Source organism: Rhinopithecus bieti, unplaced genomic scaffold, assembly GCF_001698545.2.
Source record: "Rhinopithecus bieti isolate Rb0 unplaced genomic scaffold, ASM169854v2 scaffold_9997, whole genome shotgun sequence".
Classification (NCBI taxonomy): Eukaryota; Metazoa; Chordata; class Mammalia; order Primates; family Cercopithecidae; genus Rhinopithecus; species Rhinopithecus bieti.
Window position 1 is genome coordinate 1,811,334 of NW_016806398.1, and position 14,616 is coordinate 1,825,949.

The following is a 14,616-nucleotide window of genomic DNA, read 5'->3' on the forward strand; positions in this document are numbered from 1 at the left end:
AGGAAAGAAGAACAGGGGGGATGCACTTTTTTTTTTTTTTTAGTTTTGAGACAGAGTCTCGTTCTGTCGCCCAGGCTGGAGTGCAGTGGCGCGATCTCGGCTCACTGCAAGCTCTGCCTCCCGGGTTCATGCCATTCTCCTGCCTCAGCCTCCCGAGTAGCTGGGACTACAGGCGCCTGCCACCACGCCTGGCTAATTTTTTGTATTTTAGTAGAGACGGGGTTTCACCGTGTTAGCCAGGATGGTCTCGATCTCCTGACCTCGTGATCTGCCCGCCTCGGCCTCCCAAAGTGCTGGGATTACAGGTGTGAGCCACCGCGCCCGGCAAGAATGGGATTCTTAAAGACATTATTGAGATGCTGAATTAGGCACCACTGGACTGACGTTTCTCAAAACAAGTGTCCCTCATTGTTGACGCCACTTTTAGTTGAGTTTCCCCCACTGGCAGCTGAAAGCATCCTAGCTTATATATCAATGTAACAAAAACTTTGGTCTGTACCAAACAGACCAGGGGATCCCAATGACAATGACAATAACAATCCCCTCCTCCATTCATGGCCGAAACAATGTCACGTTTAGCATTTTGGATTTTCATGCAACAACCTCATCAGGTTGAATGACAGATATCTGCATCTCTGATTTAGAGATGAATAAACCAAATCCAAATCGAAGAGTCTTGCCCAAGTTCAGTCAGCAGCAAGGTGACAAAACTGGGACTAGAACTGTGGCCCTAAGTCCAGTGTTCATTACAATATACCAAGACTTGTGTATGTGCGTGTGTGCGCGTGTGTGTATGCACGCGTGCGTGTGTGCGTGTGTGTGAGTGCGTGCGCGTGCAGGGGATGAGTTCCCTTCACAATGCAAGGAGTAGCCAGTCAGCGTCAGCCGGTGATGGAACCACCTGGTGAATTTCAGAGTTGATAATTCATCCAGTCCAGTGCCTGGTTGGTTCCATGATGTGGTCAGTCAACTCCTATGTGGCAAATCTGCTGTCAGCCACATTGGAGAGTCAATTGTGTTAGAGAGACTTCATTCTCCCTCCTCCAGCTGCAATCTGCACTCCAAGATCTTGGCTGCCTCATTACCCCATGCCCAGACCATGCAATGTGATACATTACTGCTTGTGGCTAGTTCCAGGAAAAGTTGGATGCTTCTCCTTGTCACAAAATGAGGACAGAGGAGCCGCACACGTGCACGCATGCACACGCGCGCACACACACACAGACACACCCCACTATGCCGCCCATCCAAGAAGCCATTTCTGCAAAGAGCTTTTCAGATGCATCTCCAAGTGTCATCATGCTAGAGCTCCTTTTACAGTGACTATGGAGAACTGCAACTCTGGAATCATCTGAAGCCTGACTGTGTGGCTCAAATCACTCTCTGAAAGTAACAACCCTGCCTTCCCCACAAGCCCTCCTTTTTCCAGGCCCAGCATTCTCATTCCCTCCAATCACTCCTCATCTGATACCCCTTTCATATCTTCCATCATTGACTTCTCCAAGGGCATTGCAGTCAGTACCCAACTACTGCCAAGTGACCACAGAAAAGCTCAAGGGTTTGGGTCGCATCTGGCTAGCACAGAGTTGAGCAAGACTATCACCTCCTCCCATATATAATCTATTCTCCTGTTAATGCAACCTGAGTGCATGTTAATTTTTTCGGCAGCCACACCACAACATTCACACTGAGCTGATGACCATTAGAAACTCCTAAGATCTTCTCATGTGCCTCCCTCCTCTGGTGCAGTAAAGTTTTGTCCCCCTGGGTGGAGCCCTTATTAAGTATCATCTATCCTTGGCTGGGCGTGGTGGCTCACGCCTATAATCCCAGCACTTTGGGAGGCCGAAGTGGGCAGATCACGAGGTCAGGAGATGGAGGCCATCCTGGCTAACACGGTGAAACCCCATCTCTACTAAAAATACAAAAAATTAGCCAGGCGTGGTGGCGGGCGCCTGTAGTCCCAGCTACTCGGGAGGCTGAGGCAGGAGAATGGCATGAACTCAGGAGGAGGAGCTTGCAGTGAGCTGAGACTGCACCACTGCACTCCAGCCTGGGCGACAGAGCAAGACTCCATCAAAAAAAAAAAGAAAAAAAAGGTATCATTTATCCTTTTAGCCTATCTGGATTAATGCTTATTGAATATGTTTCCCTTGTCTTTGTGGCTTACGGGCCTGTGACTGCATGACCTTGTTAAGGCATGAAACATGCTGATAAATAGTGTTGCTCTGAGGAGTTTCAGGGTGATTTGTGCCAACTTGTCAGCATTGCTTTCTAATAACAAGGGACTAACAATTTGTACCTGGCCTCCGTGAGACCCCTGAAGGGAACTGCCACTGGCGCTGGTTTCATAGCAAGAATATACCTAAAATGACCAAACAGGAATGAAAAACTTCAGGTGAGACTCCATTTGGGGCTCCTGGGTTCTAGGTATTCCATACTCACGTCTGTGGCTTCTGATCCAAGCGAAGAAGTACATATTAGTATGGCCTTTCAAGGGAAGGACAATGGGAGCTCATGCCTGGCCTCTCCAGACCCCTTGTTATGAGATGGTCTTTAGCTGTGAAGCAGATTCTTACGTTAATGCAGTTGGAATGTTGTGCCCTTTTCCCGAAAGAACTGTAGGTGTGTACACATTGTTGTTTTGAGTCCTACGGGTCTTCTTTCAGTGGAGCCCTAATTGCTATCCTTAGGGCAGGATCCTACCACAGCCTCAGGTGTTTACACAAGCAAAACGGATGTGACAGGCTGAGTGCAGTGGCTCATGCCTGTAATCCCAGCACTTTGGGAGGCTGAGGCAGGTGGATCACTTGAGGTCAGGAGTTCGAGACCAGCCTGGCTAACCTGGCAAAACCCCATCTCTACTAAAAATACAAAAATTAGCTGGGCAATGGTGGTGCATGCCTGTAATCCCAGCTACTCAGAAGGCTGAGGCAGGAGAATCTCTTGAACCCGGGAGGCGGAGGTTGCAGTGAGCCAACATCATGCCACTGCACTCCAGCTTGGGTGACAGCACAAGACTCTGTCTCAAAATATTTTTTTAAAAACTTTTTAAAAGGGAGATGACAATAAATACTCTAATAGGTGATCAGAGATGGGTGATACCACTCCTCTCGCTCTTAGATTGGGTAATATATTCATTGAGGGGTATTTCACCCCATCTTTTCTGCATTTTTTTCAACCAAATTCTTATTTGGGGTCTCGTCTATCTAGATATCTAGAAAGAGTTATGATTTCATATGAAGCCTGTTGCCTGAGGCTGGTTGCAGGGTGCGGCCAAGTTGACACACAGTGCCACCTTATAGTAGCCATAGGACCTGGAGAGACAGACTCCCTTTACCTCTCTAAGCCTTTTCCTCACCTATGAAATTGGGGAAACTGACATGCACGTCCGTGGTAATTACTCATTTCTCCCAACTTTACCAGTCCCTGGAAGGTGAGCTATCAGGTCAAATCCAGATGATCTTGGCACAATATGCCCCTCAAGCTAATGGGATCTTCTCTAGTTGCCTTGGACTGCAAAAGCACTTTCCTTCTCTCTTGCCACCTTTGTGGTCAATGTAGATAGTAGCTAATAGCAGGCTACCTGGTGCAAATCCCAGTTTCCATCTCTGGCTCTATGGTCTTGGGTGTGTTGTTTAACTCTTTGTATCCAAGTTTCTCCACCTTTTGAATTGTGATAATAATAGCATCCTCATCTTTTACATTGATATCTTAATAATAATATCTACCTTGTGCCTAGGATTTGACGATTAAGTAAGCTAATGTATATAAAGCACTTATAACAGCGTCTAGTGCATGGAAAAAGTAAAATAAATATAGGTTGTATTTATTACTACTATCGTTATTTTTGTTTTCTCTGATGGTTTAGGTGCCAGTGGCTTCTGAATAAAACAGAATTCTTGAAGTGAACAGTTGACGAGGACGTGAAATATCATGCCAAAGCTGGCATCGCACTGTTCTTTTTCCTGGATGAAAATCTCTCTGAGAATCATTTGCTCTTAACTTTGGTATCCTGGGGACTGCTGCCTTATCCCAGGAAGCCACCCAGAGTCTTGGATGCGTGGGATCCTTGGGACTTCATGGTAAATCTGCTCTAGTCCCACAGGTTAGGAAAATGAAGCCCAGGACATCTGGGAGCCCCCAGCACTTCCATAGAAATGGACCAAAATGCCTTCTCCAGGGGGAGAAACCTGGAATAAGCTCAAGAGGACAGATGGCTGAATTTTCAAACATCGTGTGAGCTGCTGTTAAACAAGCCATTATTAAAACTTCAACTGTATAAACTTACAATTAGGTGAGTTATATTAAAAGTAAAAGTGATAAAATACCCCAAACTCATCTCTTTCAAGTTATTTTACTGTTTTCTATATGCTTGAAGTTATTTACATCTATTGTAAGCGTGGGGGGTGGAAATTCAATATAATGATATGCTACCAAGCACCTCTTCTCAACTTGGTGTTTAGTGACATCACCAAGGTAGCTTCAAACAGGCTGCGACGGGAGTATTTACGCCTCAGAAATTAGCAAATGCTATTAATTAGGGCTCTTTTCCCCCAGATACCCTGGTATTAAACATTTATTAGCAGCCAGGTGCAATGGCTCACGCCTGTAATCCCAGCACTTTGGGAGGCCGAGGTGGGTGGATCACCTGAGGTCAGGAGTTTGAGACCAGCCTGACCAACATGGAGAAACTCCGTCTCTACCAAAAATACAAAATTAGCCAGGCGTGGTGGCGCATGCCTGTAGTCCCAGCTACTCGGGAGGCTGAGGCAGGAGAATCGCTTGAACCTGGGAGGTAAAGGTTGCCGTGAGTCAAGATTGCGCCATTGCACTCCAGCCTAGGTAACAAGAGTGAAACTCCGTCTAAAAACATTTATTAGCTCATGCTGCTGTCTCTTACCTAGGCCAGTACTATGGACAATTCAGAAGCAGCTCCCTCCCTCCTTCTCCACTGGAGCTACAGTCGAATCCCTTGAGCATAGACCCAGATCTTGCTCAATTTGGGGTCATCATTTAGTGCTGTGGCCTCCTCTAAACTTCCTTCTACAAAATCACACATTCCAGCTACACTCAGCTCCTTGCAGTTTCTTAAATAAAATACAGGTTTTCCCATTCTTTTGGTGCTTTGCATATTAAGTTCCTTCTTTGGCCAGGGTAGGGGGGATGTTTTTTCTCTCCTTTGCTAGATCTTTATTCTGCAAGAGTCAGAAAGTATCTCCTCTGGGGAACCTTTCTTAAATCCCCCACACCTGCCTCATCCCACCCCACTGCAGGCTGCGTATAGCCATGTGTTGGTAAATATTTCACAGCCAACTTTCTGAAAAGGGAGGGGGAAAGTCCTGATTTTTAGCATCTGTCAATTTCCATGGTGTAAAGGTGTCCATCATGGCCAATTTTGAGCTAACAACATGCAGTCTTTGAGTGTAAATTTGGGAAGAGGCATGCCAGCTGGTCTGGGCCAATTCCAGCACATCACTGACTGGATCAGATGTCTTTTCTGTCTCACAGCAGCCACACCCGCATGCAGCCCCCATAATACAGTGCCATGCCAAGCCATGTTGGAGCCTGAAGCAAAAGGAAAAATTAATAACACTGATCCTGTCTTCATTTAAAAGTTTGATCTCAGCCGGGCACGGTGGCTCATGCCGGTAATCCCAGCACTTTTGGAGGCCGAGGCGGGTGGATCACCTGAGGTTGGGAGTTTGAGACCAGCCTGTCCAACATGGTGAAACCCTGTCTCTACTGAAAATACAAAAAATTAGCCGGCCATAGTGGCGGGAGCCTGTAATCCCAGCTCCTTGTGAGGCCGAGGCAGGAGAATCGCTTGAACCTGAGAGGCGGAGGTTGCAGTGAGCCGAACTCACACCATTGCACTCCAGTCTGGGAAACAAAAGTGAAGCTTCATCTAAAAAAAAAAGGCATTAAAATATTATTTATCTTGTTTACTGAGATTTTGGCACTACACTGAATTTGTCCCTGAGACGAGTGTCTTATTCACCTCTTCTTGTCCTGGCCCTGACCTAATAGCGCATATCACACTGTTACAATTAATTTCAGTATAGCTATCTCCCCCACCAGCTTGTGAAATTTGAGGACAGGAATCCATTTCTGTGTTCCTAGGACTTGGCACACAGTAGGTGCTTAATAACTATTGTCCAGTGAGGAAGTGGATGAGTAGATGGATGAACCAATCACCCAGTTTCTTTGCCCACAAAATAAGACACACTGATGAAAGTCATCCTTGGCTATTAACCAGGGAGAGGTGTTAGTTTTTGAGATTTAGCTCTTCCAGTTCAGCAAAGATTACTCTGCTTCTGACCCACGGAAGCCAGCTCCTGTGCTGGGCATTTTGACCAGGGCTGATCTGCAGATGCCTCCAGCCTGGAGAAACAATGAAGGGAAACTGAGTCTGGAAGGTGGAGACTCCACCAGGACCAGGGGTGGGAAGTCACAGAGAGGCAGCCATCTCTGAGCCCCCAGGCCTCAGGAGGTGACAGAGCTCCTGTCTCTAGATGGGTCTTAGGAGATTTCCATTTGGCAGGGGCAATAGAAAGGAGATCCAAGCACTAGAAACTTCAGGATGGCTTCCAAGTGTAAAATGTGATGGGTCGTCTGCCATCTGAGGGTACCAGGACTTGTTTCTGTGTGTGGTCACTTCCTCACTCTGAAGACCAGCAAAAAAGAGGTTGTCTGGAGATATGGCATCATAGGCTTTGCAGACATCTCACTGGACTCTGGTCTGCGTGGGTGTGGACGTTAAGAGGCTCTGTTTACATAAGATTGGCCATGACATCTGTTTTTTAAGCACTTGATATCTGTTGGGCCTCCTGTAAAGAGCTTTGCACATATTAGCTCATTGATTACTCACAAAATCCTCAGATGTAGACATTATTCTGCTCCTTTTACAGATGAGAAATAGAGAAACTGGCAACCTGCCCAAGGTCTCACAGCTGGTAACTGATGGAACTGAAACACTAACCTAGAACCGTCTGATTCTACAGCCCATGAGCTTAACCACTCTATGCAACGAAAAGGAATTTTGAAGATGGGCCCCTTTCCAGCACTGGTGTCTGTAAACAGCAAAAATAGAGGTGGGAGTTGGCAGATGCTGCCATTTTTGTCCTTCTCTGAGCTGGCCTTGTCCATCACAGAAGCCCCCAGGGTCTCTCTCCCCCCACCACCTACCCACTTCTCCAGCCAGTGTTCACAGGGGAGTTGACTGTCTCTAAAGGGAAATTCTTCCACTTAAAGACACTCATCTCATTTGGAGGAGTCAGGAGAGAAGGAAGTGAAGAAGCAGTGAGCATCTCTCAACTGCCAGGCTCTATGCACACATTAGGGGTCCTTCTCACCCCAGATGAGGGGGCAGGTGTTTTTCTCATCCTTATTTTAAAGGCTTGCATTGTTCAATATAGTAGCCACTAGCTACCCGTAGCTACTTAAATTTCAATTCCTGAAAATTAAAAAAAAAAAAAGAAATTAAGTTTCCAAGTTGTACTAGCCACATTATAAGTACTCAATAGTCCTGGTAGCTACCGTGCATACAGTACAGATATAGAACCTTTCCATCCTTGCAGAGAGTTCTACTGGCCAGCCCTGCACTGAGGAAGAAGAGGGCTGTGGGAAAAGGACTCAGAATGACTTGCCTAGAGCCACACAGTGAGTTGTAAACAGACTTGGGATGGGACTCATGTTTCTTGCTTCCAAAGCCTCTACTCCCAGAGCTTGGAATATATTTGCCACCGCCTGGCCCCAGAACAAGGAGGATTGTTTGCCTGGGATGGTAGGTCAACTTGGGAAACCAAATAAGAGATCAGAAGACTGCGGGTGAATACCAAAGTGGAGGAAAGGAGCCAGCTGTTCTTGAGGATTATTTTTATCCTGCCCAGATATCCTAGGGAGCTTCCCCCCTCTTCCCTTTAAGCTATTTTTATCTCAAGAGCTGGAATTGAAACACTGTCTCCCTTGGATGGACAGAGGGATCCACTAACACATCATCATTCTAGCACCAGGACCCCCCCACATGCCCCGACGCTTGCTTGACAATTTCCAAGGAGGGTTCATATCCATTCTCGAATGCTATTCTCATGCCAGTTCATGAGGCCACAGGGATAGATGGGGAGTACAAGCCCCATACGGCAGCTGGGAAAACTGAGGCTTAAATGGGTGCAGTGAGGTCTTTCAACAGCTCATATGTGTTAGAGCTGGGATTTAAACTCAGGCTTAGGTAGGTCCCTCCTTTCAGGGTGGGGAGTGAAATTCACAGGATGGGTGTCTGTCTGTCGAGTGATGGAAAACAGCCTGGTTTGTTTTCTGAACCTCACATCACCCCTTTCTGGCTGAGAGGGCAGATTGCTTGACATCCTTGAGCTTCTCTCTCCGGGTCCACAAGGCAGAGAATTCTAATCTTTCTCTTGCCTCCTCCACAGTCTTACTGGAAGTCTGGCCAGTGAAAAAGCTTTTGGTAAATTGAAAAAACACCCAATACCCAGAAAAAGACTTTTACTACTATCGTTATCGCCCTCATCTTCATTCTAAGCTGTAATCCATAATTGCATATATCTGTACTTGTATGCAGTCTCCATCCCTTTCCCTCTTTGGGCCTCAGTTTCCCTGCCTGAAACCTGAGTAGTTTGGCCCAGAGAATCTCCATGGGGCCTTCCTTCCAGCTCCGGCTTACCATTTCTATGACCCATTCATTCGGTCAACAAGTGTTTATTGAGTTCGAACAGCTTGACACGGTGGGGAAATGAAGGACCGGCCTCTCCAGAAGGCTCTCTGTCCAGGCTGTTTCAGCCACATACGCAAATTTCCTTGTGTTTTCAAAAGACAAATTATGGGAAACATGTTATTCACCAAAACACACTCGCCCCATCTCTCAGGGAGAAAAAAAAAAAATCCCTTCAGTCCCATCAAGAATTAAGCTAACATTGGGTAGAAACTCACCCTTGTTCCTCTGGGCATCTTTCCAGAGGCTCACGTCCGTGTTAAAAAAGGGGAAACTGTACGTGGCCGTGTCTCTCTGGGGCTTCTGTAGACCTGGTAAACAACCTGTGTTTGTCCCAGCTTCTGCCATCCTGAGAAGTCAGCCATAGCCAGGGGAAAAAAAGCCCCGTTCTATGCTCAGCCTGTCCCCAGAGTGAGAAAAATTGTCCATAAATATTTTCATCTTCATGATTACCAAGGGAGTTGAGAGGAAGGCTTTGATTCTCCAAGACCCTGGACCCCTCCCTTCCTCTGGGGACCCTGTGGTCAAAGCTGACCTGGGTGTCCCATCTCTCACCCCCAAATTATAGGCTGCTGCCCATGCCGCCTGCCCCCAGGCGGTGGTGGGATTAGAGGTAGGACCACACCGTACCACCCCAGCCAGCCTCAGAACTGTTGGAATAGCCTCTCCCAGGCGGCTGGTTTCCTGCCCAGAGCTGGGTGGTCAAGGCAAAGGCAGGGAGGACCCTGAGATGGCCCTTTGGGGTGGGAGATTGTGCTGGGGGCAGGGAGAGGGCCCCAGGATGGGGGCTGGGAAGAGGCCTGGCGTTGCCATCTGGATCTTGAGTTGCTCTGCTCATCAAGGCCACGCAGAAGAGGCCCCGAGAGCACTGCTGACCCGGGGAGGGGTTTACGGCCCAGCAGATCCTTGGAGATTAATGGATTTGCAAGATCCAAAGAAAGAACAGCCAACAGAGGAATTTCAGTGATAGCCGCTGACAAAGACATTTGGGGTCAGGAATCTTGACCCAGAACTCCTAAAATCATCCCACACAGAAACCTCCTGTGTCCTGTCCTTTCTTGCTATAACCTCCTTGCTCTGCCTTCTGGAAATTTCTAAAAGGGAATGTTGCATCGGGGTGTCAGTCCGACTTGAGAATCTTTAAGGGTCATCCAAGTACAAGGTTCTATGGAGTCTGTGGTTCCTAGATCACTTGAGCCATAAAATTTTATGCCAACAGTGCTAGACTTCTAATGCCTTTTGATGCCAGAGCTCAGAAGCTCAGAAACCCTGGAATCCTGCCTGGTACTGATTTTCAGCTTCTATGATCCCATGCTTCTGAGGCTAGGATTTCTGTGATCCTTCAACTCTGTGACCTATTTCAAGGCAGACAGGGATCTTGCACAAGGGGGCGTTCATTCCCGGCAGGGATTATGTGTGGAGGAGCCCCGTGTGGCCAGCTGACTGCTCCTCCAGCTATCACGGGCAGCATTCCATGGCCCAAGGCTCCCAGAGCTCAGCTCACCTCCTGACTTTTTTTGGCCAGATACTCACTTGGCCCTCACCTAGCCCTGAGCAGCTCCCCCAAGCCCTCATCACCAGGTGTGGGCTGGGATGCTGCAGCAGCTGGCACCAATGCCTTGTCCTCTCTCTATCAGCGTCCAATCCCATGAGCCAGGAGAAAGGCGGCAGTAAGTATGTCCCCTTGGGCTGTAATGTCCCCCCAGGGGACTCAGAATCCAAGAAAGCAGAGAAGGTGGGCTTGACCCTGGACCCAGTCCTAACCACTTTCATCCTGATGGACCCAATGAGCACCAGAATAGCCATATCTGGGTGATTCAGAGGCCCTTTCAGCCTCAAAATAGTCAGCCCATGGCCTACCTCTGTTGGAAATCCCATGTATAGGAGGTGTTCCTTTAGGTGAAGGTCTCTGGAAAGACCCTAATGTGCTGCAGGGGAGACAGGGACTCTCCATTCTTTTTTGTCTTATCCATATATTCAACATGCCTGAGAGCTAAATCTCAGCCCAAAACTCAAGGTACATGAAATATGACCTTCCTTTACTTCCTTCAGATAAACTAGAAATTCCATTTTGAGTTTACTTATCACCATGCTGGCAGGAAATTCATCTTGGTCAGTACGGAGACACCCTTACAGCCCCTTGCCCTGGTTATGCAAAAGTCCTGGGGTCTTACGCAGCATAGCACATTCTGAGAAGTCTCTCTGTCCTTCTGTCCCCATCTGTGGCCCCTGAGGTGTTCAGTGGGCCAGATGTCCCTTTATGTCCAGTGACCTGGTGACATGCCTTGGACATAGGAAGCTCTACTGAAGCTAGAACATCAATATGTTGGGTCTAGCCTGCCTAGGAATGCCACGGAACATCCCCTCCTCTCCCGAAGTTTTATCTGTATCCCACAAATCTAAGGACCTGCCACCTTCCCTCTTCTCCTTGCTTCAGAGGTGCTCTGCCTCTCTTCTTCCCCTCTGGGACCCTCATCCTCTCACCGAGCTCACAAAAGACTTAACATCACACAGCTTTGGCTTTCAGCTCTTTCCAAACTCCAGCAACCAGAACATCTAAAGGGCTGACCACCTGCTGGCATTGGGGATGAAGGAAGCAGCACACAGATGAGCACCCACAGTCATCACCCCATTCACAGTGATTTGCACATTATCTTGGGAGAGTTCTTGGAGCAGCTGCCTGGCTCCCTGCTGACAATGACACAAGTTGGGCCCTGGAGGAATGGGGCACGGCATGTGTGTTATGCCCTTCTTGTACTGCTATAAAGAAATGCCGAAGACCGGGTCATCTAAAAAGAACAGAGGCTTAATTGACTCACGGTTCTGCAGGCCGTACAAGAATCATGATGCCAGCATCTGCTCGGCTTCCAGGGAGACCTCAGGAAGCTTTTACTCTGGTAGAAGGCAAACCTGGAGCAGGCACATGCCATGGCGAAAGCAGGAGCAAGAGAGAGAGTGGGGGGTGAGGTGCCACATACTTATAAACAACCAGAACTTGTGAGAACTCACTCACTATCGTGAGGACACACTGAGCCATGAAAGATCTGCCCCTGTGACCGAAACACCTCCCATGAGGCCCCACCTCCAATGCTGGGGATTACATGAGATTTATGAGATTAGGAGGCGACACCCAAACTGTATCAGCAGGGGGATAGGTTGTGGGGTCAAGAAGGAGGTGAGTACGGGGGCCCTTGGGGAAATTAAAGTTGGGTGTAGCCAGGTGCAGTGGCTCATGCCTGTAATCCCAGCACTTTGGGAGGTCAAGGTGGGAGGATTGCTTGAGCCCAGGAGTTTGAGACCAGCCTGGGCAACACAGTGAGACCCTCATCTCTTAAAAAAAAATTTAGAAATTAGCAACGCATGGTGGGCACGTGTCTGTAGTCTCAGCTACTTGGGAGGCTGAGGTGGGAGGATTTCTTGATCCCGGGAGGTCAAGGCTGCAGTAAGCCATGATTGCACCACTACACTCCAGCCTGGGTGACAGAGTGAGACCCACCAAAAATAAATAAATAGCTGGGTGTAGCAATACTGGCAGGGTGGGGTGTGGAAAGAAGATGGAATTTGGGGAGATGGCTAGACTTGTCTAGCTCAGTCATCCCCAGGGCTCTGCCTGCAGCCTTAGGAAAGGGCCCAACAACTGCTAGGGAGAGAGAAAGCCACACCTTCCAAGGAGTGGGAGGTGAGGGGTGGGAGACAGGGTCTGCCAGCTGTGCAAAACAGAGTTGGGAGCCCTGTTTTCTGGCCCTGGGTTTGCCATAACTCACTATGCAACCTTAAGCAAGTTCTCTCTCTGGGCTTGGCTCCATCTGTGAATAAGTGCGTCGGTCGGGATGGTACACAGGCTTTCTCCTCCTGTACAGTTGGGTCCTGAATACCTGATGCCCATTACTGCATACCTATCTCCAACTGGCTGTCTGGTACCATCCTTGACTTTGGTCTTTGTTGAGTCCCTCCTGCCATCTTTAATAGAGTCGACCAAGGGCTGTGGTCTAAGTGGGGTTTGGTCTGGAATCACAGCTCTAAGATGGCTGGGGATGGGGTGGAGCACACATCCATTGGAAGCGGCAGCACCTCTTGGCTCTTTTTGTCCCAGCTGCAGGGGCCAGCTTGGCAGCCTCTCCCCTCACACACATAAGCCTCTGACATGCACACACACATGCAAACGTAGCTTGGCCCTCTGGAGGAGAATCAGCATTTCCTGGCAAGGAGGGCAGCCAAGGAACCAATGCCGCAGAGCCTGGAGGGCTGCTCTCAAGGCCTCCTGTTACCCCATAGCCACAAAGGCCCTTGTGGTCCAGCCCTATCAGACCTTTATAGCGCTATAACTAGTGTCACTAGTCCCTGCCTGAAACCCAAGTTGCCCAGTCACACAGCATCAGGCCCAGCTGTGGGCAATAATGGGAAAGAAGGAAAGAAAGAGACAGAGCGACTGAGAGATAGAGAGAGAGAGACAGAATTCGAGAGAGAGATGGAAGCAGAAAGGGAACCAGGAGAGAGAGAGAAGACAGAGATAAGGAGACAGAATCATGGAGAAGAAAAGAGGAAGATGGAGAAAGAGCGAAAGAGGAGTTATACAGAATGGGACTGGGAGAAAGATAGCTTTGAAAGGGGGAAGAGACTGAAGGAGAAATGAAGAGAGGCATGGACAAAGGAGAGAGAGAGAATACACGCATGTGTGCGCACACACGCTCAAGCATACATTCTCATACACACACATACATTCTAATACACACACATTCTCATACACACACACTCACACCCACATACACACATTCTCACACACACATGCACACTCACTCTAACACTCATATTCTCACATTCACACACACTCACACACTCCAAGCACAGGCCCAGAGAGGAGATGGGAGACACTCCTCTAGCCAGGAGTGCCCTTCATACTCAGCCAGACCAGCCATGACCCTCATGGCCCCTCAAAGGCCATCAGACGCTGAGAGCCTGGTTAGCTCTCACCAGCCAGGGGAACCTGGACATCACACCTGTGAAAGAGACTCTTTCCCTTCAGCAGCTAGGGGTGAGGGTGTTCCCAGGCCTTGGAAGAGTGTCCAGCTGCCCCTGCCTCTGGCTTCTTGTCCTGACAGCCCCTCCCCATCAGGCACAATGTCCCGGCCCCACCTCAGGACTCCCGTGACAGAGGACTGGGCTGTGGCACAGGCAACACAGGGAGAAAGGCTGGAGGCCCAGCAGACTGGAATTGTTTTTTCTGGGGTGCATCCCAGCCAGAGATTCGAAGGTCCCAGGCTCTGGGACAAGCAAGACAAAGAGACCCCTTAGGTCAGGACTCCTAGAAAGTTCCAGGCTCCATTCAATATATATCTCCTGAAAACATGCTAGGATCAGCCTGAGCAAGGCTACCCCCAGCTCTGTCATTTAGGCTTCAGCCCTCCAGAGCTTTGGGAACGTGGGCCGATTCTCTCACTAGGATGCTGCTCGCCATACCTGCGTGCACCTGTGCCAAAGCGAATGTGCAGCTGCTGGTCTCCAGGTGATGCCTTGAGAGGCCAGTGCCTGGGGTGGGGATCAGAGGCCTGGCTGTGCCTGCTGTGCAGCTCATGCCACAAACTTACTTCTCCCCTGTTACCTTCCCTCTCCTGCTCCCCTTTGCTGCCCTCACCCCTCTCAGATTTTGTCAACAAATCCCACACGTGGTGGGTCACGCCTGTAATCCCAGCACTTTGGATCGCTTGAGGCCAGGAGTTCAAGATTAGCCTGGGCAACATGGCAAAACCCCATCTCTATAAAAAACACAAAAATTAGTCGGGTGTGGTGGCGCACATTTGTAGTCCCGGCTACGCAGGTGGCCAAGGTGGAGGATCGCTTGAGCCCAGGAGGTCGAAGCTGCAGTGAGCCATGATTGCACCACTGCA